Source organism: Condylura cristata, unplaced genomic scaffold (assembly GCF_000260355.1).
Source record: "Condylura cristata isolate star-nosed mole 26May11 unplaced genomic scaffold, ConCri1.0 scaffold00013, whole genome shotgun sequence".
Taxonomy (NCBI): Eukaryota; Metazoa; Chordata; class Mammalia; order Eulipotyphla; family Talpidae; genus Condylura; species Condylura cristata.
The window spans coordinates 9,216,365-9,238,273 of NW_004567114.1; positions in this window are offsets into that span (position 1 = coordinate 9,216,365).

Consider the following 21,909-nt stretch of genomic DNA (forward strand, 5'->3'; position numbering starts at 1 on the left):
TTCAGAGAATGTGACAAAGTGTGATGGACAAGCTCTGCTAGAAAGGATTTTGCTGGGTTATATGCGTTTCTGGCTTTGACAAAGTATGCAAAGAGAGGTTTCCAAAGATTGGAAAATGGGCAGGCACTGCAGATGCCACAGGACTGCGGGATAACCTCAGACAAGCATCTGTGGAGCTGTTCTTAATAATGTTGCTTCTGGAATGCTGCAGGAAGGGGGAACCTGCTGTTCAATTTAAAAGAGGCTGCAGCAGCAGCAAGCCAGGGACCGCTGCTGCCTTCTCTCTGCAGATGAGAAATACAGCATTCACTTCCCAACTCTACCAGTCATCAGCACCCTGTGCTCATGGGGGAATCAGAGAGGAGAGGGTGTGTGTGTGCACATGAATATTTATGGTGGAAATTAAAAAAAAAAAAAAAGACAGGCAAAAATGCAAAATCATGATAGAATATGTAATATTCCAGTAAATTAGAAGTCTCAATGGTCAAACACTTCAGTAAAACTGCTTCCCATAGAGTAAATTCATTTTAAAACAAGGTACACATTTATGTGGGTAGGAAGAAAGAATGGTCTAGTGATGAAATGTGTTTATTAAGGATTCATTAGCATCTAATAGTCTTCCATTTCTTATAATTATTTCGGTTAAGTTGCTACAATCTATGGTTTTGAAAAGTAGGTATCCCCTAAAATTACATTTCTGTCACATAGCCTGTTTTACCCAAATAAATACTTTGAAACTTTTTCATTAACTTGAGTTGCTAAAAACTGTATGCCCCAGAGTTACTTTGTTATAATAAAGTTAATTACTCTGATTCTTCATACTTAATAACTAGTATTTTATTTTGATAATTCATGTAGCGAAGCACATCTTCGCTCTCAAGTCTATTAGGTTTATAATTAGGTCAAGCTTTACTCAGTTTTACAGCTAGTTTGACACACTGAAATATAAGAAGGTCAAGTGACTTGCCCAAGTTCTTACAGTAGTCAGTGAAGAATCACAAAATAGAGCATGAGACCTTTGCTCAGGGATTCTAATATTAGATTATACATTAGTGAGATTTCAATACCTGAAATTTTTAAATGTACAGTATAAAGAATTTTCGTATTTATAAAACATTCTTCTGACTTAATACTTAGATGGTCTCTGAATTTTCATGTAAATCCAACAAACTCCTTAAGGTGAATAAACTTCATAATTTATGGAGAGATCAGCAATCAGGAAAATAATCCACAGTATTGTGACATCATCATTCACTGAGAACCAGAAGCCTATGGAATGTTTCATGAAGTTGAGAGAAAATGATTGTTATTACATAAATAAAAGAATGCTAAGTGGAAGAAAAGTACAAAGAATGCGATCCCAATTCAGGACTCTCAGGTTTCAATATCATTTCTATCACTAACCAGATAACTCTGTTCCTCTGACCCTGAAATGAATACATATTCCACTATTCAGCTATGAAAAAAAGAATCAAATCTTGCCACTTTCAATCGCATTTATGGAACTAGACATTATGCTAAGCAAAATAAATCAGGAGAAAGCTAAATACTTATTTTACTCATGGGCTATAAAGAAACAAAGCAGGGGGCCTCCCTGGGGGCACAGGGGTTAAGTCTCAGCACCATGAAGCTATGGCCAGCTACTGCAGCCAGGGAGCTGACCCACATGCTGCAGCAGACCTCTCTTGTCTCACCCAGCCCGCCGCTAATCCCCTCAGCAGAGTATTTCAGTACGCCTCCCTGTTCTGCTCCCCACTGTCTCTGGTGAATCTCAACCCTCTCCCCCCAACTCCAAACACAACCTCTGTCCTCCAGCCCAGCTCTAGAATGCATAAATAAAGAAACCTTTAAATAAATAAATAGGAAAAGGAAGCTGGGTGTTTGTGAAAGTTTTCTTACTCTGAGAGGCTTTCTAGTTAGAGGCTTTCTCATTTTGCAGGTGAGACTGACCTATAGAGGAGAAGAGAGAGACCTGCTCCCTGCCCCACATCTAGTTTATGATGATGCTTTCGTTGAAGAGACTGAAAGCATCCCTAAGCCCATTTCTGATCCATGCTGTATCTCCAAGAGTTTTGAATTTGTCTTTTACAAAATTGTCTCCAGAGCAAAACTAAATTTTAAGACAACAAAAGTATAGTCCCTTATACTCCAGGAACATATTTACATATTTAATAGGCCTCTCAGAAAAGGGGCCTATTTAATTATTGATTGTGCCTGGGATCTCGTAGGCATTGTGAACAGAGCAGCTCCATGGATCTCTGTGCCTTCGTGGTACTTACATTCTTTTGAGAAAATGACTGAATGTGTGTGTGGATTGGGGGAGGGGGGGCGTTGGTTTGTTTTGCTTGGAGGTTTTGGTAAATTAGTCTAAATTCCTTCACTGCATATAGAGTCAAACGTATCTTCATGGCTGGATGTAATTGGAGAACTGTCCTCAAGAAATATTTTTAAAGATTTATTTATTTATTCATACAGAACTGGGGTACAAGCCAGAGATGAAGAGGGTGAGAGGATTCACCAGAGACAGAGTGGGTAGCAGAACAGGCAGATCGAGGAAGTACACTGCTGAGGGGAGCAGCGGGCAGGACAGGAGAGGTCTCCCACACCATGTGGATCTCCTCTGGGGCAGGTGGGAATGAACTCATGGGGAAATGGCTTTAGCTTCTCAGTGCTGTGCTTTAACCCGTTTTGCGCCACCAGGGAGGGCCGTCCTCAATTTTTAACCCCAACCTGGGGTTACCTCCTGGGCTATCTCACAGGAAAGAAATCTTATCTCCGCCCAGTAGCCCAATGACTATTATTTGCCAGTTGGGAGTCTCTACCTCACTCATCAGCTCCAACAACCAGAAAAGATTCATAAAAGCTTGACTATCAACAAAGTCTTTCATTTTTTTATATTTAAATTTTACTGTTACTTTTTTTTTGTTATTATCTTTCACAAATGACTATAAAAGTAGAGAGCAGAGGGAGAATTTTAACATTACATTTACATTTGAAAACGTTATCACTGGACCATAATAAACCATGACTATATATCATCAGAAAAACATTTTCCAACCTGCTTGTTCTGTTCCGCACTCTATTTAGTGTCCCATCATTTGAAGTAATTATAACCAGACTAAATACCCTGCTGTGTGACCCAGCTTACAGTATTCATCAATACTTGTAGTTAATGGTCTGAAGTGCAATATTCCCAAACAGCACCACGCACCTTGTTCGTTTTGTTTGGTTTTTAAAGTGCTTTCCTTTGTGGGGTTGAGGACATATCCTGCCCTCTGTCCACAGGCTTGTGCTTGTTTTGCTAGTAGCTGTGGTGATGGATTTGCACTCTTCCCTCTCTGGCCTGGTCCACCCTTGTGACCAAGGTCATGAATATGCAACACAGCAGGCTGGGGTCAGGGATAGAGAACAGATCAAAATAATGGCCATTAATGAGCCTGGGCCCATGACTTGGGCCTGGTTAGCTCTGTGCTTTGACCAGCTGAGCTCTAAGTCACAGGTTACACAGACTTAGAGACCAAGAATGTGAACTCAGATTCAAAGTGCCCAGTGCAATAAGATCATAGTTTTTATGCCTATAGCTAAATTCAAACTGGCTTTAAAAAATACAGTTAATGTGAGCATTGGATTCGCTAAGACAGTAGCCTGGAAATTTTCAGTCATCATCATCCCCATTAATCCAAAGGTCAAGTGCAAACATACTTTAACCCACACCCAGATGATAATAGGCAACTTCTCATTTCTAACACATGTGCCAAGATGAAGGACAAAACAGAGAGCCGGTCTGTGAGAATTGGCATTTAGCAACTTAAAATGACAGAACAGCTGTTCGGCTGAGGGATATGTGACCACAGTGGCCAGATGAAATGGTTTGAGAGTTAATTTGCCTAAGAGCAGAGCCAGAGACTGGCACAGATTTGTACTCTCACTGAAGTCTTGATATGCAGAAAATTGGACAATAATAGTAAATCAGATAAACTGATGCTGATTATGGATTATACCAAAGAATGAGCCTCCCCAACTCCAACAGAGTTAGGATTTGGTTTGATTAGTGAGTGTCTTGGTTTGAAATCAGAATGCATAGCCTTTGTCCTGCCTTCTGGAGCCATGCTATCCAATCCAGCCATTTGTAACTACTTAAATCAAAAGTAATAACATTTCGCTGTTCATTTACTGGTCATATTTCAAGTACTCAGGAGGCCCACATAAGGACAGCATCGAACAGTCCCATTATCCCAAGAATTAGATTGGACAGCATAATTCTAGAGACTAAAAAAAGGAAAGAAGCATCCGTATTTGCCTGGATCAAGGTTGATCCACTATTTTTAATCTTATGTAAATCCATGGTTCTTTGTTCATCCAGGGAGTTTGCCTTTCTGATGCATCCAGCACAGACCACCACATTAGTTTTCTTGTGTCACTTTTCTGTTCCAACTCCTTTAATGACTCCCAGTGCCGTAGGAATGACGTTAAATCCTTCTGTCTAGCATCTGACATCTTATTGATCTGAATTTTCAACATTCCTTTCATTATTCTACAAAAATTAATTCTCTACTGGGCCCTCCCTGGTGGCGCAGCAGGTTAAAGCACTGCACTAAGAAGCTTAAGCCACTTCAGCGTGAGTTCGATCCCCTCCTGTCCCGGAGGAGATCCACATGGCTAGGCAGACCTCTCCTGACCCGCCCACCACTCCCCTCAACGGTGTACTTCATAGATCTGCCTGTTCTGCTCCCCACTCTGTCTCTGGTGAGTCCTCTCACCCTCTGCATCTCTGGCCTGTACCCCATCTCTGTATGTATGAATAAAAAAAAAAAAGAATTCTCTACTTCAGACAAATTGCTTTACACTCTGTTCCTGAATACAATATGTGCCCTCCCACTCAATGCCTTTTCCATGCCGTTCCCAGTGTCCTGATGCTTGTCCAGATCCTCTCCACTTATCTAAAATTCTATAGCTTCTTGTCCTGTTTAAATCCCACATTTTTCAAACTTGCTCTCTTGTCAAACTCCCTTTTTCCTGAATTCCTACATCTTTCACTGATTTCTATCTCGCATGTATTTATCACCTCAACCAACTGTATATTTGTCAATTTATATTTATAGAACTCAGCCCAGTACATCGCTCAATAAACAAAGATAATTTACTTAGGGTTGAATTCAATTCTCTCCCAGAACTGGAGAGGGCATTAGATATGAATTATCCAGCGTAGAGCAAAAAAGAAAAGGAAATCCTTTACTTTAATACTGAACTACAATCTGAAAGCAGTTCCCTAGACTTCGTGGCATCAAGAACATGCTGGACTTTTCCTGCTTTCATCCCTAACATCTACCTCCTCTGACCCTGTGCAAACTGTCCCTGCTGATCCCTCCTCAGCAATGTCCTCCCAGCCTTCACAACCATGGATCTATCTATTCACTGCTTCTTGTATTGGAGAAAATATGGCCAACGGCAAGTTGCCTTAAAGAGAAAATTTGGGACTCTAAGTCCAGAAAAGATTCTCCTTGATATTTAGTTATTGTAGGGAGACATGCTGAGTCCCTGGCTGATAAACCCACTCCAGGCATTCCAGGAGTATAGTTGGGTCATTTGGTCACTGAAATGATTTGCTTTGGGGAGAGTTTTCAAGTTTACAAGTGAATAAACTTATTTTTCTCACACTCTTCTCCATAAGCCAGGAGGATAGACAGAAACTGTGTCATATTTCAATGAAAGGCATTGTTATCTTTTTTGTTTTGACAAAGCAAACTGCTGTTTCACAAGAAGGGGACAATATTATGAAGTGTTATTTGCTAGGTAAAATGACAGCTTCCTTGACCACTTAACCACACCAGACTCAGTTACCTCTTTTGTAACATGGCCATAGTGATAACACACCTCCAGGGCTGTGTGAGGGTTACATGAAGAAAAAACATTGCATTAGTTTATAGCATTAAGCCCCAAAATGCAAGGTTTGGTTGTTTATAGTATCAAAAATGTCAGTCTGAGGGTCTCCCTGGTGGCACAGGGTGTTAAAGACAGCGCAACCATATACAGCCAGCCACTACAGCACGTGTGGGCTGGCCAGGGAGCTGACCCAAATGGTGCGGCAGACCTCTCCTGTCTCACTTGCTGTTCCCCTCAGCAGAGTATTTCAGTAGATCTGCCTATTCTGCTCCTCAGTGGTCTTGTATGCATAAATAAATAAATCTTTAAAAAAGATAAAAATATCAGTCCACTAAATATGACAAAGTTCAGGTCAGATGTTAATTCAAAACCGGTTAGGGAATCCAAGGCTAGTAGTGAATCATGGGAAGATGCCAGAAGGTCTTCCAGTGTGTGGTGCCCCCAATAGGCTGATGGAGGATGGGGGGGAGGACGACACCCCTGGGCAGCCTCCTTCCTGGGCTACTCCTCAGGGAATGCTGCTGAGTCATCACCATCTTCTAACACAGCCTAAATGATTTGTGACTCAGAACTGATGGATAGGTTCATGTTTCACTGCTCTAGCTCTTCCCCCACCCCCATAAATTTTCAGTTGCACCTGTTTCATATACAGTTTAAAACCTAGGGAAAAACCTCAAAACTCCAGAGCGCTACAATATATGCACCATATTTAATCAATCTATTAACACAGAGATTCTAATAGAGGCGTGTCTGATGTGCAATCCTAAATAAAGAAAGGTGGAGAAGCTGACAAGGCTACTCAGTGCTCTGTAGCTGCAGGGAACTGAGGTTTGGCCCACTCTAGGAGTGAGTGTGCATTTGAAATTGGACTTTTATGTGGTGACTGCCATTGACTAATTTTCTAAACTTTCCAGAAGTTCTAATTTTCTAAACTCATTTTGCTTGTGAACATTTGCTAGACAGCTAGTTAAGTCAGGGGGCAGGCACTGCTGGCGTCATGGAACAAGTTCTTCTTTCTGTGAAAGCACCAGGCTCTCATAGCTGTTGTCATCCATTGAGAAAGAAAACCAAAGTTTTAGGAACCAACCTAAATGAAGATAGAATCATCATTATTCTTTATTCATACTTTTGCCAGTCCCTAAACACATTTTGGAAGGTTACAATTGAAGAGCTGCCTCCCTTTTTCACTTGTTTGTAACACATCTCCAAACATTTGCTTTTCTGAGCATTTTTGGGACTAAGGAAGGTGAAGAAGGTAAAGAAACTAGGGTAAGACTTAACAACAGGAAAGTGTCAGCAATTTAAATGAAGGTCAAAGATTTGAAACAAGTTGTATAGATAAGGTTGAGCACAGAGACTAATTCAAGACAACCAATCCCTACATGGAATCACAAAGTCCAAAGCAAAGTCTTCTCAAGAGTTTCCAGTCCCTTGGAGGAGACACTTAGAGGCCGAGTAGACAATAACAATCCTCAGCTCCCTTATGGCAGTTCAGCTTTGATTCAAGTACTTTCAAAGGTCAAAGGAAAGATCACTCTAGTAATAATTGAAAGCTGCAGGCTCTGTCCTGGACTAGTCACTTCTCAGGACTTAATTTTCTTATCAGTAAAATGGAAAAGGGAAACCAAATGGACTTTTTGATTCCTCCCAGGCTTAGAATTTTATGATTCTAAATATTCTACTTGTGAATTTTAGAGGAGCTTGTGCAGAATTCTTCAGTAATTAGAAGACCCTTGGAGATGTGGCTATAAATAGAGCTAAGGTCATAGGCGACTTGTAGCTCAAGAATGACATCTTTTTATAAACAGTAAGAATTAAGATCATTAGAGAACTCCTACCTTGCGGAACGATACTCTGTGAAAACACTTAGGGCAGGCTAGGCCATGCTTATTCAAACTGACTGATTAATCCTGACATTTATTTCCAAAAATTACCCCAAAAGATAAAAAGCTGGGTTAGAGGACATTATCTCTTTACAAAGACCAGAAAAGCAACAATAGAAGGGGAAAGTGAGCAATTTTGAGTGAGTCAGATTTTTAATCATTTTCTTCTGAATCTTTATATTCTTCAAAGAATGTAACAGAATACATACAAAGGAAAATTGGGTAAGCCCTGATATCTAAGATGTTATTAATGTCCTATAATGACATTTCCTGAATTTAAAATAAAAAGTGGCAACAATTCAAATAGAGGAAAAAGCAGTGTTGAAAAAAGAACTTTGGTACTTTCTCTATATTGTAGTCTCTCATTTATTATTATTTTGTTTGTTTTTACATTATAGACTCAAATATTGGTTGACTGATTTTCTTGGAACTCAAAAGACTCATGTCCAGGTTCTTCTACCAATGTCTTAATTTAAAAAAAAAAAAGATTTATTTATTTAGGCATACAAGAACTGAGGTGTAGGCCATAGATGCAGGACAGGTGACAGGATTCACCAGAAACAGAGTTGGGGAGCAGAACAGGCAGATCTACTGAAATACTCTGCTGAAAGAAGAAAAGGAGACAGGAGAGGTCTTCCCGCTATATGAGATCAAACTCATGCTGCAGTAGCTGGTGATAGCCTGATAGTGCTGTCTTTAACCCCTGTACAAAAAGGGAGGCCCCCCAGCTGTCTTAATTATTGTCTTAATTGTTGTCCCTTCATTCCTTCAATAAATCTTAATTGCACCCCTGGAATATAAAATGATATTCATTAAGGCACTGAAACCCTAAGGATGAACTGGATAGACCCTGTCCTTACAGAGTTCACAATTAACTGGGCTAATTTACTGACCACCAAAAAACAACAGGTACATTAAAGAATTGGATTGAAATAATACACCTAGAGGAGTACTTTGTGGCACATGGAGTCACACTCAGGTAAACCTAAACAGAATTCATACTGAACCTAAATATGTAAATGGAGTCTGCCTCCAGAAATACTGAAAGATCAAATGTGAAAATAAATATAAAAGTGATTTTAAAATGTTAAAACAGAGTAAATAGAAACAGGTAAGCCTAAAAATAATGACACAATTAAGTTAGGATCCAACTTCACAGCATAATCAATACTCCAGCCAGAGGCAATCTGCAAGTCATCTCAACTAATCATAATTCAACAGAAGAGCAAGATCCCAAAAACACAGGGACTTGCCCAGGAATTCCCACTTAGTTGCAGTCTGATCTTTATTCTCACATCATGATCTAACTTGACATAAAGTAGTCACGTACATTCCTAAACCATACACCTTGCAAAAGAAGTATGTTTGTCTATGGGCAGGAAATTTTCTGAGAGATGCTCACTGGGAATTTCAGATGTCTGTTCACGTGGCAGACATCTTCATGACGACCTGCCGCCTACAGAAAGAAAACCACTGCTTTTCCCCTTTTTGAATAAGGTTCAGGGTATTAAGAACTGCAATAGGCAGCTTTTTTATAGGTAGGGCACATACCACAGGGGCTGTCAAATCTTCGCAAAGACCACTAATCACATATTCTTAGAAACAGGATATGAATACACACTACTTCAGTCACCAAAAGCATTGGATCACCCATGTCCTGTATTGCCAAAATCAGAGAGTGAGCAGTAAAATAGTAGTTCTAAGACAGCTAGACGATGTCACATTCTTAGCTAAGTCCTCCAGTTCTGAAGATCACCAGTATCCTTCTCCGTAGCCGCTAATGGATAATTACATTGAGAAAAAGCCTGGCTTAGTTCCTACATCTTCAAGTTCCCCAAACGCTTGAGCCACCTCCCCACGCCAGCGTCAGCTTTAGAAGGGGCGCCCCTAAAGTAGAGAGTCTGTGGGAGGCAAGACAATCTAGATTGTTCTGCTAATGAACTGCCATGAGACTCGTGCCCGCCACCTCCCCGGGTCCCCGCTCTGTACCGCGAGGGCTTAGCGGGAACCGAGCGGCCCATCTGGGAGTTTCTTCACCCACGGGCCTTGCCCCAGGGAAGTAACGGGGTCCGGGCCCCACAGCAGGACTCAGAGGCACCACCCCCTCGGCCCACGCGGGAGCTGAGCAGCGGGGTCCGCACCGCGTCACCCAGGCCGCCGAGCCGAGAGCCCGGGACTGCGGGGGTCGCCCGGGTCCCTTCGCTCGCTAGGGGGGCAACGGCAGAGGGCAGCGGGCAGCCTCGGCCGCCGGGGGTAAAGGGAAATGCGCCCTTGGACACCAGAGTGCCCGCCAGGGTGTTCGCGGGCGGCGGGCTCGCGCCGGTAAACAGGAAGGGTCACTTCGGTGGCAGCTCCGGCTGGGTTTCGAGATCAGGGGAAGGTTTATGCCCCCGGCGGCCACTGCTTTCACCCAGCCGGCCCGGGACTGCCCGGAGCGCCGCCTCGACGCGCCAGGGGCAGGGAGAGGGCGTGAGAGCGCGCCCCCGGGAGGGCAGCGGGGGGGCGCGGCCAGCGCGAAGGAATTTGGGTTGTTTTCAAGGAAGCCAGCCGTCCCGAGTGTCTCCGAGCGGAAGAGAAGGAGCCCGCTCGCGCCTCAGCCTTTCAAGCGCGCGCGCGCGCCGGAGGCTGGGCGGGGCGCGGGCACTATATCTCCCGGCGGAGGAGCACCCACCACTCGCGCACGCCACACCCTAACGCGCTCGCCGCTGGTGGCTTAGTTGGCGCTGCCGAGGCTCTTTCCTAGTTCAGCTCGACGAGGACGCTGATTGGCCAGCGGGACCCTGCAGTGGTTGGCCGGGAAGGGTCCAGCCGGCTGATTGGCCGCGCCGCACCTGCAATGCGTCAAGCGGCGGCGGGCGTGGAGGGCTCCGCGCGAAGGGTCGTGGCTGGCGGGGTGGCCGGCGGCGCTCGGAAGGGAGCGGCCCCGCCTAGGGCCGCCATCTTTACTAGGGGCAGCGCGGGCCGCCTCGGAGTTAGGGGTTTTGCTGGTCGCTCTCGGGCCGCTAGGAAACGGCTCGGCGACGGGAGTTTTGTGTGGGGCTTCTTTTCCCTTTTTGTTTTGTGGTGGGTGGTTTTGTTTTTGCTCGGATCCCCAAAATGTGGATTGTTGGGGAGGGGCGGAGGGCTGGCTGGGAGGGCTCGCCGCTTCCGAGTGGCTACCCAGGAAGAAGGGGGACTGACGAAAGTTTTAGCTGCCGCTCCAATAAAACCGGCGGGTTTGCGGTCTCCGGGCGCGCGCCGCGAGGGCGACTTGGTTCTCCATTTCTAGAAGCCCAGATGAGATGCGCCTCCCGAGCTTCTCGCTCGAACTGGAGAGCAGTTCTGGAAAGGTCTCCCGAATACGTCACGCTTCTTGCTCTGGCCGCGCGCTCCTGCCAGCCCGGAATGCGTTTGGTTTTTCAGAATTATAAACCAAACAGCCGGTCTCGGAAACTATTTCTGGGCGCAGAGACCGGGGCCCGCAGGGGCAGAACTCAGCTTGCCTGACAGACAGGCCATGAGACGTTGGCTGAGAATTATTTTGATCCTATCAGCTTATTTGCCTTTTAAGGCAACTGTTATGTTTGTGTGTGAATTCGGCATTCGCTGATGTTCCACCCCTGCAAAAAAAATAAAACCTTTCCCTTATCTTTCTATGTATCAGAAGTGATGGCTCAGCACAGCACCGGCCCTCCCTGCCCTGAATGGCATGAAAAAAATTAAGAGAATCTGTCCCCTGGATGATTTCTGGACGGGAAAAGGGGGAAAGCCGGGGTTGTTTTGGTCGAGTGGGAGGTGTTGCCTTTGCTGGTTTTTTTTGGGCTGCCTAGGTGCGACTTGGTGGGTCGTGGCTCTGCAAAGGTGAACCTGGCTATGCCAGGGTGTGGGTGTTGCCATGGCTATCTGGAGAGTTAGTGGGTGAATTTAGAGATCAACAAACCCAGCGGGGCCAGGCCTCTGATGTAGTAAGGCTTAGTAGGAATTGACCTCTTGTGTCTGGATCCTGGATTTCCCCACTTCTGGCCCCATCCAAGCGTTCTAGATTGATCAATACAGGCATACGTGGGTGTGTGGACTGACTGACAAAGGCGTGTCCTCTGCCTAGTGTGGATTTTCTGCCTGTGAGAGCATAGTTTTTTTGTACCAGTTGCCATATAGTGTGATTGGTAAATTGTCGCTAGTCTTAATCTTTTCAATTTGGTACATTTCATTGTTGGCTGCTACGCCTTTCCCCAAAGGTAAAGCATCAGTTTGCCTTAGGATGACTTCTGCCTGAAACTAATAGCTATTTGACTGTATCAGTGTAATTTCACAGCACTGAGTTCCTGGGTATTGCCAAAGAAAGAAAAGTGCAGCTTTGCATAATCTCCATATAGCAACAGCCACTCATGACTGGAACACAGTAATTCAGTGTTCTTTGGCAGCTGCAATTCTAGGAGTTGGCTACTTTGCTAGTTGCATGAGGTAAAGCAAAAGACTTAAGTTTTCTATAGCGTCTGTTGTATGAAGAGAATCAAGTTGGCTGTTTCTTGTTTTTGTTTTAAATTTTTATTAAGAGAGAATCAAGTCTTGCACTTATTGGGAGGGTTGTATGAAATTTGAATGAGCTAGCACTGTGTGAATTGTAGAAATTTCAACCTAATGGTATTCAGTTACTAAAGCGTTTATAGTGGGCTCAAAACTGTGACCTTGCGTGAGGAAGATTTTCTTTCAAGATTTTCTACTTTGTGGGAAGAACAGATGCACAAATGCAGATCCAAAACACACCTTAAATAGCATGTTAATGTTTTTCTTAATTGAAGGCATATTATTAAAATAGTCTTATTAGCACATAGTGCCCGACTTGGGAGGCTTTAGGGGAACCAGCAAATCATAGTTTGCCTTGAACTTGGTTTTAGTACTCAAAGGCTCATGTCCTAGAAAGCCCCTCTGTCCCAGGCGAACTAGGACAGTTGGTCACTGTGGACTGTTTTCAGGGCCACAGATGGGGGGATGTACTGAATGGGAACTGAAGCTCCCATATAGAGAAGATCGGGTTTCCCTGCAGCTGGAGGCCGTTGGGAAGTGGATGTCCTTGTGTAAGTAGACATCTGACACAGCACATCCCAAGTCAAACTGATGATTTTTTATTTAAGATTTATTTCTTTATGCATACAGATCTGGGGTACAGGCCAGAGGTACAGGGCAGTGAGAGGATTCACCAGAGACAGAGTCAGGAGCAGAACAGCAGATTGACAAAGTACACTGCTGAGGGGAGCAGCAGGCAGGTCAGGAGAGGTCTGCTGCGCCATCTGGATCACCTCCAATACGAGGATCGAACTCATGCTGAAGTGGCTTTAGCTTCTAAGTGCTGTGCCTTAACCCGCTGCGCCACCAGGGAGGATCCCAAACTGATGATTTTTATCCTAATTCTCTCTTTTCTTAGTTCTCACACATGACTCTTCTTTAAAAAATTTGCTTAAATTTTCTATTTGGTTCCAATCTATCATTGGTAAAGTTCTCTTTCCTGGACCCGTTTGCAGTGCGATGAAGCCTAACGTTGCCCACACTCACCATTGAAACCCCGCTGCGTTTCAGTGGAAATACATTGTTCTGCTTTTTCATCCAAGTTCATGAACTCCCTGAGTTGTCTCCATGGAGTCTGGGTTGAGACCCTGCTCCTTTCTGGGGTGCTACTGCATCTGTCTTTATTGTGTTCCCTTTTACATTCTTTCACCTCTACAGTCCCACTCCCCCTGCCAGCCATAGTGCAAGACAATGTTGCTGGTTCCCTAATTGTTGCTAACATGGTTATTGGTCTCCCGCTCTGCTCCTATCTTCCCTCCAGCTGGTCTGATCATTTCACTAAACACACATCTGACTACAGCATTTCCCTGCCTCAAATCTGCCATGGCTCATGGTCTCTAGGATTAAGTCTAGGTCGTTTCAGAGTTCCCTCAGAACCTTGTATAATCTGGATGGCTCAGTCCAATAACCAGCTGTCCTTTGTATTTCCCAAGCTTTAGCCATATGAATTGGTCAGTCTTGTGCATTTCCCCCTCAATCTTTCACATTGGCCTAGATTTTTGATTTCTATCATCTCAATCAAATGGAGAGGAAAAAGTAATAGAAAGAAGGAAATCTACTTTGTAATGTAGCTTGTAAAAGGAAAATACTGCATTGTGTCCTCTTAAAATACTTAGGCCGGGTCTGAGGGTCAAGTCTCAATGCTATCGCCCCTAGCTTGAGTTTAATCCCTCACCAGGAAGCAGCAGACCACCCTTTCTCGAGGGCTGCTCCGCTTAGCAGTGTATTTCAGTAAAATCTACCTGTTCATTTTTTTTTTTAAAGATTGATTTATTTGTGCATCCAGAACTAAGGTACAGGCCAGAGGTGCAGGGACAGCGAGAGGATTCAGCAGGGGCAGTAGGGGAGTAGGACAGGCAGATCAATGAAGTACACTGCTGAGGGGAGCAGCGGGCGGGTCAGGAGAGGTCTGCCACGCCATGTGGGTCAGCTCTGGGGCCAAGGATCAAACTGTCATTGAAGCTGCTGCAGCTAGCTTGCTGCTGCACCACCAGGGAGGGCCCCATATTTTTCTTTTTTAAAATTTATTTTATTTATTTATACATGTAAGAGCTGGGTTCTAGGGCAGAGGTGTGGAAGGTGAGAGAGAGATTAGGAAGCAGAACAGGTGGATCTACTGAAACACACTGCTGAGGGGAGCAGCAGGCAGGACAGGGGAGATCTGCTGCGCCATGAGGGTCAGCTCTCTGGCTGGGGACCAAACTCATGGGCAGTGGCTGCAGATACCTCATAGCGCTGAGACTTAACCCCTTGCACCACCAGGGAACCCTAATAAGTTTTTTACATTGAGTGACTAAAAATGCATTTATCAATAGCCATGTAGAATAACATTTATTAAAAGCACTTTGAGCATCATCAAAAATAGTAAGCACAGTTACTTCTATGTGCTAATCCTGTGAAATTAGATCAGTCTACCTGTGTCCACAGGGACGCTTATACTAGAGTTCATTTTCTAGTTTTTCCTTCACTTTAAAATTTTTTAATGAATTAATTTTTATAAAGATTTTATTTATGCATACAGAAATGGGGTACAGGCCAGAAGTGCAGGGGTGGTGATCGGATTCACCAGAAACAGAGTCGGGAGCCAAATAGGCAGATCTAAGTACACTGCTGAGGGGAGCAGCGGGCGGGTCAGGAGAGGTCTGCCGCGCCCTGTGGGTCACCTCCTGGGCAGGGATTGAACTTACACTGAAGCAGCCACTGCTTGGCTTACTTTTGCAGTGCAGCGCTCCAACCTGCTGTGCCACCAGGGAGGGCCTTAAAATTTTTTAGTTTAAAATAAAATTATTTTTGAAATGTCATTTTGGGGAAAATTTTTCTTAAAATTGCTTCCCTATTTGTCATATGTTTTTCATTTTATAGTCTCAAAACTGTTCATCATTTGGAGTGTACTTTTACACAGCTCCTGAGTGAAATGGCCATGAGTTTGCCAGCAGATTTATGTCACAGATTCACTAAAGAAGAACATAAAGGGAAAATGAACACAAGCCACAAAACAGAATGATGTTACAGCAGCATTTAACTTTTTAAATAATCCCTACACTAATGTTTACAGTGCATCTTTTTATCCTATACACAAGCGTCTATTGTGTCTAATATGGTAAACTCATAATTCCAAAGAAATAATAATACGGTCAGCGTATAGTTTCCTTTTGGGGCAGTTTTATCCTTCCTATCACTCTGTGACTGGTTTCCACTTCAGCTCTATGTGCAGCCATCAGGCAGGTTGTGTTTTTGATTTAATTTTTTATTTTGACGTACTTTCAGATTTACAGACGAGTCACAAGAACAGTACAGAGAATTTCCATGTATCCTGCACCTCTGTTTCCCAAATGCTAGCACTGGACCTATCAGTGACTTTTTCATGGCCCCTCTCTCCTCCCCCCTCCCTGTCCTCTCTCCCTCCTCTCTTTTGGCAGATGTCATGTGCTTTTGTCCCTAAATATTTCAGTCTATAATTCCATATTTCAGTGTGTAATGCCAAAAATAGGTCATTCTATTACATAACTAGTGCAATTATCAGAATCAGGAAATGACTACAATACCATTGTCCAAATATTACCTAATCTACAATACCAAATATCTATTCCAGTCTTCATTCAAATTTTGCAAATTGTCCCATTAACGTTCTTTATAGCAAAAAAAATTCCAGACCATGCCTTGCATTCAAGTGCCATCTCTCTAGTTTTATTATCTAGAATTCTCCCTCAAGCATTTTCACAGCACTGACAATTTTACTGACCTTCAAACAATTAATGTGCTGAGATTTTTCTATAGGATGAGTATATTTCAACTAAATAACTGGCAAGATACACAGGAAAGCTTTAGGTGCTAATTATATCATGTTACAGTCTTTATAAGAGCTTTCTAGAATTAAGGTGTCTAGAGGAAAAGGCAGAGGTGGGGGTGTGTGGATCAAGTGGGGAGGGGCCCAGTGGGTTCTGTGAAGGATGCCTTGTTGTGCCACACTCTGAGGAGGCTTGAATATACACTGTTGCAAGGCAACACCACCTCACAAAACAAAAAGTCTACCCGAAGAAACCATAAAGGTTGAGAACAAAAATTCTAGAATTCTCGACACCTTTCCTCACTTATGTTCAATCTAATCTTTTACAGAAAATGGGAGAAAACAGGCCAAGAGAGACTTGATAATTGGTCAGAAGTCCTGTAGTTCCCTGCTTCCTTAATGCTTAGTGGAGAAAAGTCATAAAATTCTCAAAGTCTTACACTGGTTTAACTTTATTTCATTTATTCTGTTTGGTTTGCTATTTCTACCATTGATCTCTATCTGTTGCATATTTATTCTCTGTTGCATGTCAATTCTCTGATATTTGTTTTATGTATAATATGTATAATGTTTCTCAGATGTAGAAATTACTTTTCGGACATCTACAGCTAACCAGTCAAACAAGATCTTAAGTACCTCAGGCAGATAAGGTGGACCCCAGGCTGTGTCCTGAAAGGGCTGGACCTTTCAGTCAGGTTGTCCTCGAAGCTTTCCATCAAAGTACCCCCAACAGCCTAGGGGACCAGCAAGGTTTGGGGTTGCAGCCCAGAGGGTGTGGCCTGAGCTAGCCTACCCAAAACTACACAGTTCTTTGAAAGAAAGTATCACATGCTTCTTTTCATTGAAAAGCTGTCACCTCCCCACAAGTCATTTGTGGAAATAAGTACTTAAATTTCCCTGTGACTTCAAAGATCCCTTTACATTACCACATGCCATTTTGAGGAACAGGAAATTTATGAAGTGAGTTGTGGAAGTCCATCCTGGGGTCTAGACAGAACAAGTGGTAACTTGCGCTGACTCTTTGACAAGGGAGGCAGTCTGGGGCGAAGTGAAAGAACAGTCAGGGGCGAGTCCGCCTTGCTGCCTTCGTCCTCCAAAGACTGGGCTGGAGCAGCCTGGGGAAAGGGGGCCCAGCATGCCCTGCTCCACCCACTGCTTCCGTTGTCCTGGGATGCTGACCATGCGCTGAAACGCATTCTCAGATGTCCTCATGTGAGGAAGCAGGTAGTCCCACTCTTCCTCCTGACTGTAATACTTCATAATTCATCATGACTGAATTGATAAATCCATTAAATGTAGGAACAAAATTCATACATTTCACATGACAGGTGCTCTTCATATGCTCTTGCTGCGGTGATACCTGTTTCAAGGCAAAACAGATACGGTTAAGAAAACGACTGTGAAATCCAGGCCTGCCATCTCATGGAGCCTCCGTGGTACTACTGAAACACGTGGCAGGGGTTCTGCTAGAGTCAGGTGGTCACTTTTGCACAGATCAAGAGAACACTTGCTTTAGTAGGTGTAGTGTATGTCCAAAGCAGATGATACAGTATTTTGAACTTTATTTTCTTGGGTTAAGTCTTAATTTTAACTGCCTACGGGAATCCAAGTCAATCTAAAACACTTCCACCTGCCATTCTATTGTATAGTGATCCCAATCACTTCCTTCTAGACAGCATTTCATTTTCTAAGTGGCCATAGGCAGGCAGTTCCATTGCATTTGGAATCGTCTGGCAGCTGTTGCAAGAGAGGCCCTGCAAAGCGATCGTGCTGAGGGCTGTCATTCATATTTTATGAAAACTGTGATCAGCTTCTCATCCGTGATTGTGAAATATCAGTCTCCCTTTCCCTTTTTATATACAGCTTTTTTTTCATAGCGCTGACAAGTGAGAATAGATGGTTTTCCATTGCGACTAGCGTGTCTGTGTAGTCTGCTCCACCCGTCCCCTGCTGATGTACCTTGGCGTTTCTCTTCCCTCATGCGAAGGGTCCAAAACAGAACTTTCCTTCACGATGAACATGGCGGAGTTAGGCAATAGGAAACATGTTTCAATTCTTTCAAAACAACAACTTCAAAATATTGCAAATAAAAGACAACAGACTCCCAAATGAATGATGGCATTTTTCTCTAATTAAATTTTTTTTCTTCAAACCATCCAAATACAATTGTTTTGCCTCCCTGCCTACAAATAATTTTGAGACACTGAAATATGCTGAGGTTGCTTTTGATGGGCATCCCAAAATTATCTCTGAGACCAAAATGGCAATTCTCTTAAAGTTTGCTGGTTTGGTGAAGTTTTTAGACCATGTTTCAGTTTATTTTTAATTGCTTCAGTATTTCTGGAGGTTATGGCTATGATAGCCCAGTACAGGGCAGCGTTTGGGCAGGCTGGGCCCGAGCACTCGCTGTAGCTGACGTTCTGTGTCAGGAGCCTCAGAGCTAAGTCAAACATCAGCACCCTGGCGGCCATTGAGACCTGTGTAGGGCAGTGTAAGCCGAACATCTGAACTTCTTGGGGGTACCCTATTTGCTGAATAGAGACATTGACTGAAATGACCTCCTTCCTGCTGCCTCTGGGAAGTCTTAATGCTTTTTCTAATCTCATAATTTAATGATCAGATTCCCTCTCTGTAGAACTTTCTCTCTGTTGATTAGTCCTATTATTGACTTTCAGGAAGTAAAGTATCATTTTCATATTAAGCCCAATCAGATCTCCACATATCTCCAGATTTTCCTGTTCGTTTTGGTTCTATATTTTTTGAATTTTTATGAATATTTTAAATGTTTTAAAATTCTGGTCAAAATTTAAAATGTTTATAATCTGACTCCAATAATTTACTTAAGACATTTGAAAACAGTTTTAGCTCTTAGTTCCTTTGCTCAATTCATGTTTTAAAATTTCTAAGCCTTTTGCTTTTAGTATTAAAATATACTGTCATCACAAAATTAGTTGACTGGACCAGGTCCCAACAAAATATTTTATGGAAATGAAATTGTTCACACACACAGAAAACTGTAGGAGAGATATTTCACAAATAAGAAGGGTTCTGTGAGATGCAAATTATTAAAGAAAGGTTTTGATAATCCTAATGCTGAAATCAGCTTTTGAGAAAGGAACGCAGATGTGTCGTTTACATGTTGAAGCATAAGTTTAAATTTCAAAGTTTAGTTTACTTTCACTACTGCCTTAGGAATATTCCAGTGGTTAAAATCCAAAAATAAAAGCATTGCCAATTCTGTGTCCTTCACTTAACGGTGCAATTAAATCTTTTTTCTTCAGGCAATTACTTTGGAAGAATAAGGTGCCAGTGTAAAATTTAAATGGAGCCAACTGCTTATATAAGGCCTTGTGTGTGTGTGTGTGTGTGTGTGAGTGTGTGTGTGTGTGTGTGTGTGCGTGTATTAGAATTGCTTAATAATGGAATAAGTTGACCGAAAGAGAAACTGTAAACTAGAACCACGTTTCTGAGAAGGTGCAACATAACTTTGGGTTACTGTTGGGCATAGTCTATGCCCCAGGAAAGTACATTCCAGTGAATATACTTTTTCACTGGAAAGGAGGTTGCTCCAGATATATTCAGGGAGATCCCTTCTAGCTCTAATAAAAGTCTAAGATTTTAGTAAACTTTAGATTAATCTTTTTAGAAATTAACCTTAATAGTTTCAAAAAGTGTGAATGGGAGAAGAGGCATCTTGGAAGGTGTTTAATCTTTATAGAATAACATCCTGAGTTGAGAAAGATGTTTTCTTTTTGGTGCCATTAAAAGCACCAAACTTCCGGGCCCTCCCAGTTGCACAGCACCATGAAGTGATCCACAGTCACTGCAACATGAGTTCGATTCCTGGGCCAAGGAGGTGACCCACATGGCGCGGCACACTTCTCCTGACCCACCTGCTGCTCCCCTCAGCAGTGTAATTCAGTCAATCTGCCTGTTCTGCTCCGCACCCTGTCTCACCCCCGACACCTCTGGCCTGTACCCCAGTTCTTAAATAAGTAAGTCTTTATAAAAATAAATAAATCTTTAAAATAAATAAATCTTAAAAAAAAAAAAGTACCAAACATCCATAATCTACATGTGCACTATAAAAGTAATTATATACTTTTCAAATTTGTTCCTGCTGATCCTCTTTAACAGTCATTTTGGGTTCTGGAGGTTGGTTTCCCCAATGATGCTGCTTTGACAGCTGCTGTGTTGGCTAACCTGTGCCTGGCAGGTGCTGGGTGTTCCAGTGCAGATTTCCCCATTTTTTTAAAAAGATTTTTTAAATTTATTATTTATGCATACAGAACTGGGGTACAGGCCAGAGGTGCAGGGGCAGTGAGAGGCTTCACCTGAGACAGAATGGGGAGATTAACTAAGTACACTGCTGAGGAGAGCAGTGGGTGGGTCAGAAGAGGTCTGCTGGGCCACGTGGGTCACCTCCCAGGTGGGGATCCAACTTGCACTGAAGGGACTGTGGCTAGTTTGCAATGCTGCATCCTAACCCGTTGAGCCAGCAGGGAGGGTCGGATTTCCCCATTTTAATTCCAGTGGCAGAACCTTGGAATATGAGCTCAAGGATATGGTTCTTCCCCTTTGAGGGCCAGCTCTGCACCTCCTGCAATCCCCCAGCATAGTGGAAAGGGAGTTCCCTAAAGGGGTGCTGAGGTTGGTGAAACACTTAGAATAACCAGGGAATAAACTGACCTGCAGTAAGTAGTGACTTTTGGCTTTGTTTCTGACCGATGGTAAATCAACCTTTTGTGAAACGACAACATAAGTTTTTTTCTACATCACCTACCCTGGCTCCTACCTTTCCTTCTCCTCCCCCACCGCTTCCTTCTTCAGACATTCTGAGTCTTGATTTAGTATTCTCCACGCCATGCTCACTTTTCGAAAGGATGTGATTAAAGTGATGATGCAAATTTGGGCGACTTCCTCCTCTCGCTCAGGTATGCACGCGTTGCAAACCTTTCTTCTTATGGAATGAGAGTCAGTTGACAATGGCACAGTTAAGTGATCTAGAAGCTGTCATGTTAGATGTCACTCCGCCTGCCTTCACTTAAGGTCTAAACTTACGGTCTCAGCTCTATCTCCCCACCCCCACCCTATCGGAAACTCTTTGTCCCTGATCACGGATTATTGGGGGGGCAGACACTTCCGTCTCTATCCGGAACATGTCAGTCGATAGAGGTTGCAAGCTTGTGTCACTACCCCCCACCTCTCATTTCTTCATCAGACATTCATAGAGTTCCCACATGTGTCCCACACAAGGCTAGGCACAGAGCACCCCACACTGACCTAAAGGAGACTCGGTCCAACTATAGTAGACTTTAGTGAGAGATTCTGACACTCAAACAATACATGAATAAATAAATGCCAAGCGCTCGCTATAGTAAATTTCATGAAGCTGGGTTTACAGTGGCTTTTGACCTAGCCAGGAGTTGCAGGATCTACTGCTGGAGAAAATTTGACTTTGCTGGGTGGGAGATGGTGAGACAAAGGGGGTGATAGCATGTATTGGTTTCCAGGATTGCTATCATCAAGGACAGAAATTGCACTAGTGAAAACACCAAAAATGTATTGTTTCACAGTCTTGGTGGTAAGAAGCCTAAAACCAGGTGTCCGGGGGCCTGCTGGCTGCTGGTTCCAGGAGGAGACCCCGTTCTGCTCTTGTGCATGGGGGTGCTCCCATCCTCAGCATGTGATGTGCCATCCCAGGCCCGGGGCCACCTTCCCCAGGGTGTTGCACCCCTTCTTCCCTCGGTACTTGTGTACCCTGTGCTGAGCGGCCCCTGGAGGCAGAAATGCCCTTCCTGCTGAGCCCTC